The sequence below is a fragment of the Coturnix japonica genome, chromosome 1 (genome assembly GCF_001577835.2).
Source record: "Coturnix japonica isolate 7356 chromosome 1, Coturnix japonica 2.1, whole genome shotgun sequence".
In the NCBI taxonomy this organism is placed as follows: Eukaryota; Metazoa; Chordata; class Aves; order Galliformes; family Phasianidae; genus Coturnix; species Coturnix japonica.
Genome location: NC_029516.1, coordinates 171,419,151 through 171,438,392, shown reverse-complemented (window position 1 = coordinate 171,438,392; position 19,242 = coordinate 171,419,151). Strand labels below are relative to the sequence as shown.

The window sequence follows — 19,242 nt, the reverse complement described above, 5'->3', positions numbered from 1 at the left end:
ATCTATTACCTGTTTGGTCAGGATGGCGATGTGGCACTGTTTGACTTTCAGCCTGTGCAATGTCCCAACAAATTCAATGAGAAATGAAGCACAATCACATGGGCCACTGCCTCAACACTAATGCAGGCAACACCTGCTAGCACCCAATACCCCAATACAATACAGAAATACCAAGGATTATCAACCTGTTTGGCCACCTCAACAGTTTATCCAGCTTTTACTATCAATGAGTTGTTTTTTTCAACTGTTTGTTTGTTTGGGGGGTTGAGTTGGCAGGGGAATGAATAAAAGTTGACTCTGAAATAAATAGTTATTTAAGATAACCTCTTAAAGAGACAACACCTAATGTTTACTTCATAATTGCTCCATACAATAATGTGTACATTTAAGTATATGATCCAAAAAAAATTGCTGTTTATACTTGCCGCTAAACTCTGTTAAGGTTGGCTATAAAAGTGGTACTAAGTGTACAGGTATATATGTTTCCAAGCAAAATCCTCTTGCAGTCTTTATAGTGATATTTGGGCTGAACCAGATGTCAACTTTCTATCAGCTGTTGCACATCTGAAGAGTAAGTTTGGTCCAAACTAGTGGTTTCAGTGGTTCATGATCAAAAATGCTTCCTTTTCAACGAAGAACAAAATACATTCCTTTGCTATAGTCTGACTATTTAAAAGAAATAAAATAGTTAAACAGTAGAAAATAATCTGGTTGCCGTCTGCCTTTCAGTCCCAACCAGTATTTGTTCGAATTATCTTACAGAAAGGCCAAATACAGAGAAAATTAATTCTTGGTATCTGATAAGTAAGTGGTATTTATTTACACACATTTGTTTAATTCTGATCTCCTGCTTGTCTGTTAGTTCATCTGCTCTATTTCACACATTTCATGCAGCAGAGGGTTTTTCAATTATAAATCCAAGCAGCACAGTATATTTGAGCATTCTGTCATCTTGATTTGTTTTAATGCCTGTAATGAATTTTAAACTCTCTCCTCAAAAGTCATCATGTACAATCTGAAAACAGAATATTTCTGTGGATTTTTTTGTGGAATTACCAACAACTGGATAAATGGGAAAAATCTGGAGATGGATAGATAAATCAACCTTAGAGGAGTTTATGATTCAGAGATTGGGAAGAGTACAAATTTCTTCTCATGCTCTTTATTTTACCCTATATCCTTTATAGTCTTCTCTTTCTATTCCTTATTTATTCCACTTTATTTACAATACAATGAAAATGACAGTTTTTTATAGAATTTGTAGAATTCTGGGAAAGATTTAAAACAATTGCCTTAACAGTTACAGATTATGGGTTTGATTATTTCAGCTATTGGAAACTGGGTTTTCAGGTTCCCCTTTGGCAGAAAAATCACACATGTAAAGAATGGTGAAAAGTGTCTACAACTGTGGGCACAGAGTCCTCACATAAGATTAAGGTATGCTAAGCTGAAAAGGTGATAGCATCAAGGGTGAGAAATCTTTCATGAGGAAGAACAGGCTTAGGGTTTCCTATGGAAACTGAAATTTTTCACGTCATTTCTCTCACTTGAGGTGAATTTGGAAGGTGCATGTATACATTTGCCTGATTCTACACAGGTAATTCCTTGTTCCTGTGAGTATTACTCAAGACGTAATGCTCTATTTACAATATATATCAAAAAGTTGTCAAAGACCTGAAGCAAAAAAACTTCATCAAAGCCAAATAACTGATGCACAGCATCTCTTTGTGTCTCCTGTGCCTGACAAATAAGGGACACATTTTTCTTGCTAGACCTGTTAAATTTATGGACAACCTTAAGCAGTAGAAAACACACTACTGGTTTGAAAGCTGAAATGCTCCCAGGACATTCATCAGTAAGTGACTAGCAAACTGAGTGGCAGGATGACTCTGTAAGAAATCAGAGTCAACATGGTCAATACATACTGCCTGGAAAGTGTAAGTGCTCTGAGAAACCAGGTAATTAACCTGAAATTCTCTCTTGTCAATAGAAAGTACTCAGGGTGACAAGATACCCTGCTACGTGCTAATATTGTTACGCTTAAAATGTTGACCAAAAATAGGTTTCTTTTCTGTTGTGACAGGGAGATAACTGCGGTCTACTTAAACCCATACTTTTTTTGAGAGTGATTTACTGCACACATCCTAAAACTATTGAAATCTTTGCAATTTATGGTTTTCCTCAAACTTTTCAATCTGTCGAACTGTGAAAGCTTTATTTTAGTTTTGAGTCAAGTCACTACTTTATCCTTAGAGGAGAATAATTTTTACTGTAACTCTGCAGAATTTGCGGCTCTTTGATGGACCTAGAGTTAGCTTTGCTTGTGCTGTTATTTCTTTTCCTGCTGCCCACCCACAACCTATCACATTTCTTGCTTGCTGCTCCACTTAAAGTGGCAGTCATGGGGAAATGGTGTAAGATAGCAATCTTTGGTTTGGAAGAATAGAGAAAGACTGGGATATGGGACTGGCAGGCTCTGTGATGCCCAGACTCCTCCACAAAGAGCAGAAAGCTTTCTCCCTCCCCCTAGGGCAAGTTTTGTTGGCACTTTGTGAAGGTGCTGAAGTAGTGTACAGCACAGCGGGTTAACCCTTTTCAATTACTGCATCATTGACATCCTCCAACCAAGTCAGGAAAGAAAACCCTGCAAACACATGACCACTGTGGGTACTTGCCACTCTCTATAGAAAAGACTGGAAGTTATCTTTCAAATTATGAAAATCTCTGGCCTGCTAAGGGAGCCTGGACAGCTTATCTAATAATACTGACTGGCTAGGATTTTTGTTTGTTTCTTTGTGAAAACTTGCATGGCTGAAATCCTACTGTTATGGAATGATAAATGTCAGGTGATCATAGTATGGTTCAAGCCTGTTTCAACAAACTCTTGTTAACATATAGGATTTTCATTTACTTTGAGAGGAGATGGAAGGAATATGTTTTAGGTCTGTCAGAGAAAGAAAGAATCTACCAGCAAATGTGCAAATAAAAGCCTAAATACAATCTGATAGCAAGACATAAACGACCTTATCACTCGGGTCTTATTTTTTTCACCAATAAAATACTTTTCAAGTATATTTAGAATAGTAGTATTTATTCTATGGTAAAAGACAGAAATCTATCCTCAGATTATAATGTAAGACTACTAATGATGTAGCTGAAATAACCTCTGTATATGTGTTAGCACATGGATGAAAGACAGATATATCACGCTTCCAAAACATAAGTTTGCAAGAGGTAATTTGCAACTTACAGAATAAAATTCAACTAAATCAACAGAGTGCAGAGCAAGAAACTGGCATGAGAAAGAACACAGCTCAAAAACAGGACCAACATATGCTAAACATCTGAGGAATCAGTGAACAGAATAGAAATGGGAAATTCACTTCACATGCTGGAAAAAGCATTCTTCAGTACTTTGGCCTCTAAATTGTATTTCCAAATTTTGCTCTCTATTAGCATTGATCAGATGGGAAATTCATTCATTTGGTCCTTCTGCAAATTTCTTCAGCTGCTTATTTATATGCGTGCTTTGGCACATGCTCTGGCTTTGTTCTCAATATATGCTCAAACCACTAATATCATATTCTCTGAATGACTTAGGGGTATAAGAGTTAATGAACCATCATATAAAACTTGGTGTGTAGTATAAATTCAAACCATTTAGTACCTCAGTCTACTGAAGAACTGGCTTTCAGAATGCATTCAGGCACCTCTCTGTACTTTGGTAAAGTTTTCAGCTGGAATATTCATATGATAAGATGGAAATAAAACTTGTATTGAAACACTATTTATTTCTGATGTTGAAATATTACCTAAGTTAGTGAATACAATTGCTGCATCATCAGTTCTTGACATTATTTTCTTCTGAAATTCTTGTGGCTATAAAAATATGCAAACTGCATCATAAGTTGTGCTCAGGACACAAGAAAGAGACACTTGAAAGGTGCCTTGACTCATCTCATCCAAAGCAGATAACTTGACCTCTTTCTGCAAATGATTAAATGGAGCCTTGCTCATCTGTAGATATCCACACTGTTGACAGAGAATTGCAGAATTATAGAATATCCTGAGTTTGAAGAGACTCACAAGGATCACTGAATCCAACTTCAGGCTTCTCACAAGACTACATAATTCTTAAACCTTATGTCTGAAAGCATCTGTAAGTAACTGTGAGCAATTCCTACCACCATTTAGCAGACAAATTGTGGCCTGTAGAAAGGACTATAATGTAGTTTCTGATTTTCCCAAGTGAAGAAATTAAGATATGAAGTATCAAGACAGATCAAAATTCCAGATTAAAAGTGTTCTATGTGAACATCATAATTTTATTGTATTTTATACATCTTTGATTGTTTTGAAGTCAGAGAGTTTTAAAGGTATAAACCTGTTGAAATTTCCACAACTGAAATGTCTTCAATGAATGCAATCAAGAAGACAGATGCTTCATTATTAATTGGAGAGTATGGATTACTGAAAGTGCTATGAGTGGATTTTCCAGAATGGTGCTATAAAAACAAAGGTTGATTGATTAATGGAAGCCCTACAGCTAGGAAATGTTTTCCAGGAATGCTTAGAGGAAATGCACAGTGGTCTATGAATAGATGCAATTTACTCTGTGCATGCTGAGGTCCAAATTTAGAGTTGTTAGATATGTTTGTTTGGGATAGGGTGTACAGAAAAGTTGTGGGCACCCTATTCCTGGCCAGGTTGGATGAGGTCTCATCTATTACCTAGATGGGGAATTTGTATTAAATGTCATGAGAAGATTCTTTGTTCTGAAGGTGGTGTGGTAATGGAACAGATTGCACAAAGTTGTGAATGCCCCATCCCTATAGGTGTTTGGGGAAAGGCTGGATTCAGAATGCCTGATTAACTGGTTGGTAACTCTGCAAGGGACTGAAGTCTGTTTCAACTCTATGATTGTATGACAGTGACAGGCATGATAGAGCAGACACAATTTTTCCTTGCTCCTCCATCCACATTATTCTGCCTGTTTCTAAAACAATTTGAGTGTTAAAAAATAAAAAATAAATAAAATAAATTTTTTTTAAAAAAAAGAAGAATCAAGAGAGGAGTATTAATTAATCGTTGAAATGAAATATACACATGAAATACTAATGAAGCACATCATGAAATACTAATGAAGCAAGTCACTTCAGGAAATCTGACTACGAATTTTAAAAAATAATAACAACAACAACAAAACTGTGACCAGAATTAGGCCACCAATTATTCTGATGAATCATGGCAGGTGTATTCTAATAAGAAAGGTTGTCCTTGTTGACCTAGCAGAGATACAGAAGAGGACAACCTTTAGCTCACTGACTTCACCTTCAAAAGCAAAAACAGTTTTTAATATCATTTACAAATGTCCATAGCTTAATTTAATTTTGCTTGGTGATGACATTGACAGTCTAAAACATCAACCTTCTAACAGCTAGATACAATCTTTTAATTACTAGTTTAAATTTATTAAAGATCAATTTTTATCAAAATGTTTTTAGTGTCACTTAAATAGCCCTTCTTCCTCCTAACATAAAAATAACTTAGATACATTTAAAAGGCTCTGCTACTAATTTAGTTATCTGAATTCAATCTTACGTGTAATGCATACAGTTATTCGATATGCCTGTAATGCACAAGGGAGTATTCATTGGCATTTCCAGTGAACACAGGAATAAAAAAATATGTTTTTTTGTCAGATCTAGTGTGCTCACAAAAGAAGACCTTTTTTTTTTTTTTTTTTTTTTTTTTTTTTTCCTTTATTACTTCTATCTATACTTTTGAAGGTTTATTGATATGGGTGAATAAATTTTTTAAAACTATCATTCTCTTCTGGTATGACATGACTTCACGGTTAGTTAACTGCATGATGGATATTGAGAAAACAGGAACATTTACAGCTATCTTAGAAAAAAAACAAAACAAACAAACAAACAAAAAAACCTCTAAATGCACAGTATGGTTCTCTTACCCATCTTCATAAAATTCTGTTTTTCTCATTTATGTCCTTTTGGTTTGTCTCCTGCTGTAGAAGATGGATGTGAAACACTGACATCACATATTTCTCTTTTTTGGATGAAACATGCTAAATTTGAAATTTATCATAATGAGTGATAGGAAAACAGGTCCTGTTTCTGCTTTACTACTTGTGCTGCTCTTTGATTTACTATCTATCTGCTCCTGTAGCCAAACATCTTAATCTGGTTATTCAAAATTATGTCACAGAATCACAGAATGGCCGGGGTTGAAAGAGACATTAAAGATCATGAAGCTGCAACCCTTGCCTTGCCACACACAGGGCCACCAACCTCCAACTTTAATACTAGATCAGGCTGCTCAGGGCCCCATCTACCCTGGCATTGAACATGTCCAGGGACAGGGCACCATAACCCCTCTGGGCAGCCTGTTTTCAGCACCTCACCACAGTCATAGTAAAGAACTTCCCCCTGACACCCAACCTGAAAGTCCTTCAACTTAAAACCATTTCCCTTTGTCCTGCCATTATTTACCCTTGTAAAGAGTTGAATGTCATTAATCAGGTGTGAACTAACAGACCCATGAAATGAAGGGATGTACACCATTCATGGTTGCACTTTCCAGTTTTCCTGACAGCGAAAATATAAAACTTCTTGCATCCCCTTTTTTATTTCTCCATTTAAGAGACAGTGCAGTTCTTCTGAAGGCCAATGAAAAAGAAGATTCAGAACATTTGATGTCTCGGGCTACTTAAAAAAAAAAAAAAAAAAAAAGAAATTCTATTACTGTAAAACACAAATCAAGACTTAAAAAACCAAAACCAAATCAATAATAATAATAATAATAATAATAATAATAATAATAATAATAATAATAATAATAACCTAATTCTGATTTCCATAACATTAGAGATAATAAATTCTTAAACTTCTGCCTTACTTGTTAACCAGGATTGCTTCACTGCTCCCATTCCCATGTGTGTTTCTCTTTTCATGGTCTTATAATTTCTCTTTTAGCTTAAACATTTTCTAGACAAGGCCTGTACTCTGTTTTATGTGTAGTATTTAGCACATTTGAGCAACAATAATAACATGCATAGTAATGAATATTTCTGTAAATAAGATATCAGGCTTCAATATTCCTTGCACACACAGATTTGAAAACAGAAATTACATCAGAACTCCACTGGCTGGCAAATTTGAACACATTCTCCTGAATAAAGAGCAACGTTTCATATTATTGGCGAAGTCATAAATATTCAAATTCTGTTATTACATCATCAGTATAAAATCCTAAGATACAGAAAATATGCACTGATTAAAAAAAAAAAAAAAGAAAAGAAAACAAAAAAAGAGCTTGTGCTTCTTTCTGACTCGTGAATAATTATATTATTTTGCGGGCATATTGATCTCCTTAATTCACAGGACAGGATAATGGGAAAGAAGAGTCTTCTGGCACCCACTGGGTCTGGAAGTCAATAGGCACTGGGAAAACCATTGCTGCAGTATCTGAGATAATGTAAACTAGTGAAGTTCCCTCTACAGAAAATGGAAGCAGTAACTGCACTATATCCCATTTCAGTAATCTGACGTTAGGAGGGAATAGAGAAGAAATCAAACCTGAACTCTAACCCATATATATATATACAAAGAAAGCTTAATTCCAGGTGTAAAAGCTAATCTGCTCTTTTATAGCCGCTCTTTATATGTACATATTATTTTTCCTGTACTTCCATTTAAATACTATTTACAAATAAGAAACATTATTGTGGAATACAGGTACTATTTTTAAGGAATTCTTGTTTTAAATTAGCTAGAGAAGTGGTGCTGCTTCAGTACTTTTGTAAGATTTTTATATGAAGCAAACATAAGAGCATAAAAATGACTTAACAGGGCTATGTGTTTTTTTCTTATTCAAGGAAAAAAAAAGCTGCAAGGTTAATCACTATGATTTGGAAAAAATACGGCATAAGTTAAATGCAGATGATGTAATATCTATGTAATTAGCTTGTAATTGCAGTATAATTGCACAGTGGTTTAGCTTTGCAGTAGATTGCTAAACTGAATTTATACAAATTTTGACATCATATTTAATTTAGTCATACTTTTTACTTTTAAGTGATCAAATAGAGAATGTATACATACAGATATGAAATTTCCTTCTCAGAACACTATATTATTTGTATATATTTATATATTACAATATACAATATCATTAATATATAATATAGCACTGTATTATGTTATAGTATATACTTATAATATAATACATTATCTCATAAATTTATACAATATATTGTAAATGTTTTTACATATAACTAAATTCTATGAGGCACAACAGTGTAAGTGTGATGTGTAATTTTAGTTAAATGTAAATGAGGAAATTATCATTTCACATTTTCATTGACAGATACTGAAAATGGCAAAAGAGTGAATGGTTAAGGCACATATCTGTATAAAATTCCCACAACAAATTATATGACAGCATACCAAAAATTCCCTTTACCATGATAATAATAATTTAATAAATAAAAATAATAAAGCAAATAAAGCATTCTCTTATTCAATCAGATTAAGTCATTTGTATAAATCATTTATATAGGATAAAAGAATCTCAGGTTTGCAAACTGTTGGATCTTTATTTGAATGCTAAGTGCACCTGAAGAAGAAACGATAATCTGGCGGATGCTAATGAACAGCAGGCACTGATACATAGGACAGCTTCTGATGCAGTTGCAGGCATCTTCTGTGGCTGCTCAGAATGGCAAAGCATTGACATCCTGAGCTTTTAACAGCAATACTCCACAAATATTGAAAAGAAGGGAAATAAGCTCAGTGGGATCTCATACAAAATTTTAATTATCGAACCTAGAGTTTCCAGCTAAAATTTTCATGGGAATTCAGTTCAAAACCAAAATTATAAAAAATTTATGAGTCCAGTATGAAGATGAGCTTGTACTTTTAGTTATCTTGAAAATAGATTTGGAGAACTCTGCTTTGCAGTAAGCAAGGTCTCCTGAAACCTATAATCTCTCAGAGTATAGTTATCAGTCCTCTTTACCATCATGCAGGTATTACAAGGAATAAAGAGATATCAAATTCAGTAAGTCAGGAACAATATGCCCTTTGAAGAAATGAAGTAGACAGATAAGGCGTTATTGCAAAATAAACTGAGTTTATGAGCTGCATTGTAGCTGTTCACAGAAATATAAAATGTTTTGTTTTGGAAGGGACCTTAAAGATCATCTAGTTCCAACCACCTGCTGTGGGCTGTGTTGCCACCCACTGTATCAGGGAGTTTCCCTTTAACTATAGTCATCACCTTTTTCTGTCACACCACAAAGACTTAAAAAAATAAATGAGACTTAGAAATCTGATTTTTTTAACAGGTAATAATACTTTTAGTTTTCTCTCTTTTGTAGCAGACAACTCAGTACGTTGTAATAACTTCTTAAAAAAAATAAAAAAAGACAAGAAAGAAAGAAAGAAAAAATAATAATGTAGGTCACAAAGATGATCAAAGGACTGGTGCGCTTCTTCCTTGTAGAAAGGGAGCTGGGCTTGTTTAGCTTTGAGAAGACTTTGGTGAGACCTCATTATGGCCTTCCAGTACTTAAAAGGAACTTAGAAGTAGGAGGGGAACCGACTTTTTAGACTGTCTGATAGTGACAGAACTGGTGAAATCATTTTTAAACCAAAAGAGGGGAGATTCAGGTTAGATATTAGGAGGAAATAGGTTGCACAGGGAGGCTGTGAATGCCCCATCCCTGGAGGTGCCTAAGGACAGGTTGGATGGGGCCCTGGGAAGCCTGATTTAGTGGCTGGCAACACTGTTGATAGCAGAGAGGGTGGAACTAAATGATCGTCATGGCCTCTTCCAACAAAAGCCATTCTATGATTAGTTCCAGATAGTTCTCCATACCTAGTTTAGTACAGAAAATTATATCTGAACTATCACCAAAACTTAAATAGAACAAAGATTGTGAAAAGAAAATGTAACAAAAAATCAAAAGAAAGTTTTTGAATTGTACATAGAACAATGGAAGAAATGAGAATATTGCACATCTCAGTATAATATAACCAATTAATGTCCATCATCTATATAAAAAGTCATATGAAATGCAAGAATGTCAATGCCATTGTAAATATACTGTGATTTGTTATATTAGATGGCATGCTAAATATATACAGAACAAACAACAAATATCATAATTCAGTCATTTATTTATCTATTCATAACACTATTGCTGTATAATGAACAAAGGAAAATAAAAGGGACAAAATGGGTTGCAAAATTCAGTTCTTGACACTGCTAGAAAGTCATGACATAGATATTTAGCGTTGGAAGAAATAATGATAGACCTGCTACAGTCAGCTGAATTGGTGATCCACAAGTTAAATTGTCATGCTCTCTGATTTTATCACACCACCAATAAACAATGCTGTTATACTGGGGGTAACTTCTTTTAGTTCTGTTTTAAAAGCCCTCAAGCTTGACTGTTGTCCTATCACAGCTGATAGCATCATTTCTGATACTAGCCCTCAAATTACACAGGAAAAACAATTGAAAAAACAAACATGACCAACAATAATGCAAAGAACATCATAAACCCTCAAGCCTTTTTTCTACTCTTACTGGAGCTGGCTGCCATCTGCCCCATGGTAGTTCACTAGCTCCTTCTTAATCAGCAAGAAACAAGAAGACAAATTTGAATCACTTACATTGTGCCTGAAAGATTTCCGAATAAGGAACTGTCTTGCTTATCTGTTTCATTGCTTTTTGGAGAAAAAAACAAAACAAAACAAAAAAAAAAAAAAAAAAAAAAAAAACAAACCAAAAAACAAAACAAACAAAAAAAACCTCTCCCTCTTGTTACTTTGAACAGAGCCTAGGCAACCAACTTCTTCATGCAAAGCCATAAACTAGTTCGGTTAATCCTGGCTTCCAGTCATGTGAAAGCCTGTTCTTCAATACTCATCCACTACAAGGGCCACCCAATGCCTCTTTAATTTGGGAAGAGAATGACTTGCAACCAGAATTGAAAAAGGAAATCATGAATCTATTGTAAGAAAGTTTTTCAACAGAGTCAAAAAAGGACCACGACACCATGTCCTGTCCATTTCCCTTGGGTCAGAATTAGCCTTCGGAAAACTGTTGAAAGAGCAGCTGCTTAATTTCACAGTGTCCATAAATGTTTTGGCCCTAATTTGAGAACTATATTTAGGGGATAGTCCTTGCATCACACTAATGACATCCATAATGTGATGCTAAAAAATGCAATCATGAGAATAACTTTTTCTTGATGGACAGATAATGATTGCTTACTGTATAGCAAAAAAACCTGTGTTGGATGTTACCATGCACAATCAGTCAAGTTCATTTCTTGCTTTTTAGCTTAGATAAATAAAACATAGCCATATTCAGAAGGCACTGTGATGACAAGACTTCTGAAGTAGTTTAGGATAATTTAATTCAGACAACTACAGGCGATGACCTTTAGAAGAAAATATATTTGAAGTCTTTTTGTATCTGATACATTTATTTCCTCCGTCATATTGTCCTATTCTGTCAAAGGACTCATCAGCCTCCTTAAGAACTAAGAATAGATATCTCTGAAGAGATAGTTTGTTTTGTAATAGACCAGATGGCATTCTGTGACAGATATATTCTAACAATACATTCCCAGAAGAGGACACTTCTGTTCCTCTGATAGTACCTGAATGACATATGCTAACTATAGCTTCACTATAATAGATGGATTTATTACTAGTAGTGTTCACATATGCTTTCTGGTTCATGCAAAGTTGCTCGGTTTACACTCTAAGAAAACATACTGTCACATATTGTTTTAGTTCCATAATTCTAATTCTGTTCCATATTCGGAAGCAATTTACTTCTTTACAAAATTTAACTTAATCTCTGGTTTTAAGGGAATAATCAGCCATAGTTTGCATGACTCTGCCATGTGTTATTTCAGGTGGGCAGGCAGGACTGTGCTTAAACCCCAGAGGTTAAATCCATTTATCTCAGATTAGTTTCTAACCACTATTTGTAAGCAGTATCTTATAAATCTCCATTCTGTCACTGTTTCATCCTACTAAAAGGAATGTTGTGGTTTTGTTGTTTGTTGTTGTTGTTGTTGTTGTTGCTGTTGTTGTGTTTGTTATTGTTTTAGCAAAAATGAAACAGTTCCAAGACTTATTCTGCAACTGAAAACACATTTTTTTCTATTCTTGTTCTTCCAGAAGTCACTTTCTAGTTCCTACTAAACATAAGCTTGCAAAGTTGGCTCTGATTTTTCATGATAATGATAGTTTGTCACTTAAGTGCCTGGTTACAGAGGAAGTCTTCATAATGATCATTTATTGGCAGAAATAAACTTCTGTATTTTAAAAATGGTGGATTTAAGTCAGTGCTTAGTCTTAGTAATAGAAGTATGATAAGTTGATAGTGCGTTAGCATAAAGATTTTATATTGAACATAAAAAATCAAGCAGTGAAATAGTCTGATTCATTCACGCTCAAAAACTCATTTCCAGTTACACACAGTACACCTGAATTATCAGATATCATAGTCCTGCTAAGAGATAATTCAGGAGACACAGGTTTAGTTCAAGAAGGAGTGATCTTTTGCTCACTCACAGGAATGTAGACACATCGTCTGAAATGTAGGCAGAGGCTTGGATTTGATCTTGGATGTAATTTGTCAAATTACATCAATCACAACTGGTTACAAGTCAAGATTTAATGAAACGTGACCAACACAATTAAGTACAATAACATAATAAAATAACAGAAGTGCATTCATTAAGATTGCTGTTTTGTATTAGAATCAGGAAATTATGCTTTATATTTGGAATCACTTCTTTTAAAATATAACATGCTCCTTGACAAAGTTCTTTCACCATCCAAACAGAATATTCAAAGGACACCATCAAAACACTTCTACTGCATTACTGAGGATTTAATTTGCAATTAAATACAGAAAAAAAAAAAAAAAAAAGTTTGCCTACAACTTACTGTCACAAATTTCTTCTGCAATCTTTTCAATATAAATCACAACTCAGAGACTATATATAGAATGTGTACTGCTCACATTCAAATATATTTGCATGCGTTTAAATGTAGCAGTGTGTAATTGAACAGTCATTACAGTCTTCTTGGCCAAACTTTTACAAAAGCGTTGTTGCTGTATGCTAAAGCCAAAAGCTTAATGAATGTGTGACTGGACATTGATAAATTTAGCAGTGATAAGCATGCCAGCACTACCTGGAGTAGGTTATTTCAGATAATAGCAGCCATCAAAACACAGTGCTCATTAATTATGCTGCAGAAAATATTAAATCTACAAGATTTGCTTGAAAACAGACAATTTCCTATTCCTAGGGGACAAATCATCTGTGAAAATTTGGTCAAATCCTTGCTATCTCCTTTTGTTCAGAAAAGAGTACTGAATTTTTAATTATGTGTATGTACAATTATGTGTTATCCTCTTTCACATTTTTTTCTGATTTGTTTTGTTTTGCTTTGTTTTGTTTTGTTTTGTTTTTTCCTCATAGCAACACCTTGCAACCTACAGATGTGATGACTTCCACATTTAGAATGACTCCATTCACTGGTGATAATCCTGCCACCCACAACAGAAGAGGTTGGTAAATCCATTTTTTTCCAAGTACTGGACTACCACAAACTCTGTGCTTATCTTAGATTTAAAGATTTGAATTGATTCTTTGCTTAGAGCAGGGATTCACAAAAGTACTTGCAAAGAACAGATAGATCAGTTCCTGCTGGGGTTTGTTCATATTTGTTCACTATTCTTCTTTAAAATGATGCAACTTTAAGCTTATGATTCTGTGCCTTCAGAAAGAAGTGTATAATTTTATCTCAATACAAGAACATTAGCTATTCAAATCCAAGATGTATAAGAAAAGGCATCTCAGTGGAAAATAACGTAACCTAGAGATCAATCCTTAAATTATTTTTTAGCAGGGGTGGAGGGTGTGGACAAAAGGGAATCAAAACCTTGTAAATCCCTTAAATCCCCTAAGAAGTCTTATTTACTTTGAATTAAAGGTCCTATGTTATATAGCTGATTTTCAAATTTTATGCCAAGTGTAGAGTGCTCAAACCCCACAGTTAGGGCCTGAGTTGTTACAATTCCTCCAGGGTGAATTTCTTTCCAAAAAGAATTGCTTTCTGTAGAAATGCAATCTCTTCCCACAGGCTGCTAAAATTTAAATCTGTGATGGCATCTCTGACAACCAATAAACAAACAAACAAAAAAAAAAGCCCACAAGTGTTGTTAAAGCTAAATAAGCTGCTGTAACAACAAAATCCTTATGGTGTCGAAAATATAATGAACAAACGTGAGTTTTTAAATTGAATACAAATAAATAAACAAATAAATAAGCACAGAATTTTAATCACCACTTTTCAAGCAGGATAAGGTTGCAAGACTAATAAATTGCACAAAATTTCATGTTATCACATTCTTACCTTAATTACAGCCTTTCACCAGTATCTCAGGAACAGAGAACAAACCATTTCTTTGAGCCAAGAGATATATCCAACCTGCAATACACAGAAAGAGAAAAAAATGAATGACCCATAATTTCCAAAACTATGCTTTTCTTTTATTACTCTGTGATTAGAAAGTAATGCTGAAGTTGTGCTCAATGCTAGAAAAAGAAGAGTTAAATTATATGTTCTATGAGGAGATTATAGTCACGTGAATCATTTAGTGAGTTTTACTGTGGGCAGATGATGCAACATGAATGAAAGCCTGTCTTGTGTCACTTATTCTAACAGTTGTTAGCAAGTAATCTTCTTCTTATGTCTTTGATTTACATGTTGGATCTTCTTAACTGTTTTTCTTACAAAGATTTTGTATATATATTTAAAAATATATACTATGTTTCACTATAATATGCATGAATATATTTGTACCATAATAAGATCTGTGAGTCCCCCTTCTTTGGCTGAAACATTGGCTTACTCAGAGGAAAAACCTGGTCCCTATATACATGGATGCATTAAAAATTATATCTTGAAATATGATTGTTTAGTCTTTCTATCAATCTGATTTCCCATCAAGACAGCAAAGATACTCCATACATCTGAGAATGGAAATTTAACACATACATACACACAAACTTCACAAACTTTTAGGCCACAGAATAATAGAAACACAGAAAGGACCCTTGAAGGTCATCTACTCCAAGTCCCCTGCAACGAACAGGGACAAACCATTACAGGAGATTGTATGTATACAGAAAATATGACACACTATGTTCCTTGATTATTTTGAAAATTTATATGAATGCAAAGGAAGATGGAACATGATTAATTATCTGTCCCCCTTCTCTACTGGACAAATATCTACAACATAAGTCAACAGGTAATCCCTTGCTGGCTCTAGGCCTACAGAGATGAAGAGGACCGTAAACACATCTGTCTATATATATATATATTATATAATACATAATATATATCTCTATCTATCTATCTATCTATCTATCTATCTATCTATCTATCTATCTATCTATATTCTTCAGTTTGTGAATTTATCTGGTAAAATTTTATTTGTTTGAAGCTTTTTTTATGATTTCTTTTATACTGCACATATGAATACCGACTTACATATGTTAAAATACCACCAGTATGATATTGCATATCTATACGTCCTCTTTCTTCTGGACGCTGGACTTTATACAAGCACTTACATGGTTGTGTGTGCCCCCGTGGCACAGTGGTAGGAATGCCGCGTTGCAACACTGGAGGGCCCGGGTTCGAGTCCCCCCTGTGGCGCAAGTGGTAGAAGTGCCACTTTGCTACACAGGGGCTCGAATCCCGGGGGTTGGACTCGATGATCTCTAAGGTCCCTTCCAACCCACACGAGACTGCGATACTGATACTGACTTGAATTCTTTTATTCATTACTAAAAAGATGAAGTGAAACATTTAGGAAAATATGTAAGCAAGAAAACCAATTTCATGAAAAGTGTTTGTTTTGTCCTAATGCAAATCGTAGGTAAGAGCAAGGACATGAACACACACGTATGAGTGTGATGAAGTTATGATGATTTAATGAGTTACAGCTTATCTTCTGAGTTGTTTTGAATTACTGTTTTCATGATTTTGAGCTCTCATCTCTTTACACGTTAATGAAAAACTCCAAATTTAAAAGAAGTTAATTTAAATAAAATAACTTTGCATTCAGTATGGCTCCAGCTGAACATACTGGTAGTTAGGGAGCTTAGCTAAGAGGAAGATGCATTTTATTAAGCCAAAGCCACTGAGTTCTGCATCGAAAGGATACAATCACACTTTTCTTCATCACTGATTTCAGTGAATCTACTCCAGTTTCCATTTGAATGACCAAGATGATCCAAAAATCTAGGGAGTATTCTTTACTTTCTACCTTTACGTATTCTCTTTAATTTCTATTACTGTGACAGTATTTTTTCTTTTGACTTGCTCTTAGTTCCTTCTCACACTGCCCGCACTACATGGAAGTTCTTTAGTTTAACATTAATAAGTGAAAACAACAACAACAACAACATCAACAACAAGAAACAAAAAACAACAAAACAAAACAACCATCTACTTCATACCTTGGTAAACTTTGATAGACTCCCTAAATCTCAACCAGCATTAATGACTGGTAGTGTGAAATCAGAGATTTCTGCATGCTGCAACTACTAATACATGTGCATACAGCTAATGCCTTATTTCAGGTTGGGGTTTATCTACTCTAAAAACCACAATTATTGCTGTGTACTCCAGCTTCCCTTATCTCTATGCAAGTGTGACCAGACAGAAATGTGAGGACAAAAGTTAGTCCCATGAGTAATGGGGTAATTACATTAGTAAATGAATACCACTGAAAACATGGATTAAAAGAATCCTAAATAAGGTGTTATAAATCCCCTTCTCTACTGTGCAGTTTCAGTAGGCTCTTTTATGCTCTTAGTCCATCTTAGCAAAAAAATATCCCTATGAGATCACTGTTTCCAGACATGAAATCACTATCTAGGATTTACAGTTCTTTATGAAGGACATAAGAATAGATTTTGGATTTTGTTAATTTCATTTTTAATGCTATTATCTTACCAAACAGCTTGGCAAGTTGTGCTCTGCCTTACACTTGCAGTCTTTTAATCCTCAGTCAACCCCACAAGAACAGACACATTTGAAACCTCAGCTATTACTCAAAAAGGAAGACTGATTATACAATCAGAATTACCAGTAGATCTGATAGCTTGTGGGGTAATCTTTTTGTCAGGCAGGATGTTTTTTCTCCTATTACTACCCTCACTGATGATGAAGTGTAAGATAAATATTAAAATATCAACACACTTCCTCTTCTTCCTTCATAAAATGGGCATAAGGTAATCTCCCATATCTTTTGTACTGTTCTTTGAGGTCTTTTGATGAAAGGTGCTAAAATAAGCACTATGTATTATTCATATGTTAATTCTCTCTGGCATATTGCTTTCAGTTAACTTCATTTAAGAGCACTGGGAAATCAACATCAAAGAAATGCAGAGTTACACAGAGTGAATACAGTCAGAAGTTGAACAAGCCAGGCCTGACACAGCACTGAGAATCAAATGCAAGCTGAACATAGAAACTCTGTAATCTCTTTAAGACCAGAAATATAAATTCAGTAAACAAATAAAAGGTCCCACAAAACTTTAGAACTTTTCTACAGTTTGCATGACAGTGTTATAAGATTCAGTAAAGAAATAGACCCTCATCATAGAATTTTGTAAAGCAGCTTAAAATAAATCCCTTGGGCTTCTCAAGTCTTTTGTTTTGTTTTGTTTTGTTTTGTTTTTGTTTTGGTTATTTTTAATGGAGAATTCATTCTGGGAGAGTTTTGAGATTCTGATATTTCTTTCATTCAGAGGAGATTTAGATTGGATGTAAGGAAAGAGGTTTTAACATTAAGGGCAGCAATGCACTGGCACAGGTCACCTCGAAATGTGGTGGCCCTGGAGACAGACATTCAAGGTCAGGCTAGACGGGGCTCTGAGCACCTGACAGAGCTGTGGGTGTCCCTTCCAAATCAAGCAATTATATGATTATATGATTATACGAAATATCTCGAGTATGACATTCAAACACTGACTACTACAAGATCTCTCATCACTTCTATGGTTGTGGTACGAGCTATCAGCCCAAAAATTTTAAAATAACACATTTTCATTCCATAGGACATTTCTTTACAGAATCACAGTAATTTAACAGTCATCTACAAATTAAATATATACAGTTATGTAGCAATATTTGTTTCCTTTTACTCGTTTCTCTCATTCTGAATGACTGCTTTTCATATAAAATGAAACATGCTGCAGCAATTTACTTTGAACACCGCGGGTAAAAGGGAGACTTCACCCCACAGCAGCAAGATCTTCCCAAAAAACTTTACAGGATAATTTCCTAAAATGAACCTTGAATCCTAAACTCTTGGTAAGCAAAGACAGTATATGTGCGCTAAGGGAAACAATTCATTTTAATTTTGTCAGCAAAATTGTTACAGTAAAGGCCTAAGCAACACTTCATCTACCTGTCACTTGTCTTGAAAGGGCAGATTACTTTTTCCTCGATCTTGGCACATCCAATTAAGGTAGACTTACAAGCCAGGCAGGTGTAAAGTGCAAGCCAGCACTTGTTCACATTAGCAATTATCAATGGAAAAAATACATAAGTACAGAGGCTTGGCACAACAGTTGCCCCGGCAACCGTTAGCACTTAGAGTCCCGGCAGAGACTAACATGACAGTTTGACATTTTTTCCCATAAAAAGATGATTGCATTCTCCCTTTCTCTATATATTTTTTCCTTCTCCTCTTTTTGCGCTGCTTTTCCAAAGCTCTCAGCTATGACCCTGCCTTGTTTAACTCTAGCTGCTCACCTACAAGGTGCAGGGCTTTGGATTGAGCTCCCCTGTTTTCCCAGCCATTAGTACATCCTCTATGGAAACCATGTGTTTACTGCTTATCTGGCCAAATGTGAAAAGGAGAAGGGAAATGTGGATAAACTGCATTAGTGTTACTGACTTTAGGCAATCAGAGATCTGCTTGTCGGGACAAGTTCATTCTGTGTTATCTTTTTTCATGCTGATAGTCTGCAATTGAGCAGGGCAAACAAGTCATTTACAGCAGCTTGCCTTGAAATACTGCTCTCTCTTGCTTCATCTTGAACCTAATGTTTCGTTATTGCCTAATTCTCAAAAAGGAAGAGGAAGTCACACAGAAGGA

General features: G+C 34.9%; 1 protein-coding gene across 11 annotated transcripts in view; it reads right to left on the bottom strand.

Moving 5' to 3' along the window:
• TENM4 (teneurin transmembrane protein 4) overlaps window positions 1–19,242 on the bottom strand; it is a 1,512,248-nt gene that overhangs the window by 893,512 nt on the left and 599,494 nt on the right. For all 11 annotated transcript variants that reach the window (XM_032442260.1, XM_032442267.1, XM_032442273.1 and 8 more), the window contains exon 5: window positions 14,475–14,549. The gene's annotated coding sequence lies outside the window, so the exon portion shown is untranslated. The remainder of the gene's footprint in view (window positions 1–14,474; window positions 14,550–19,242) is intronic.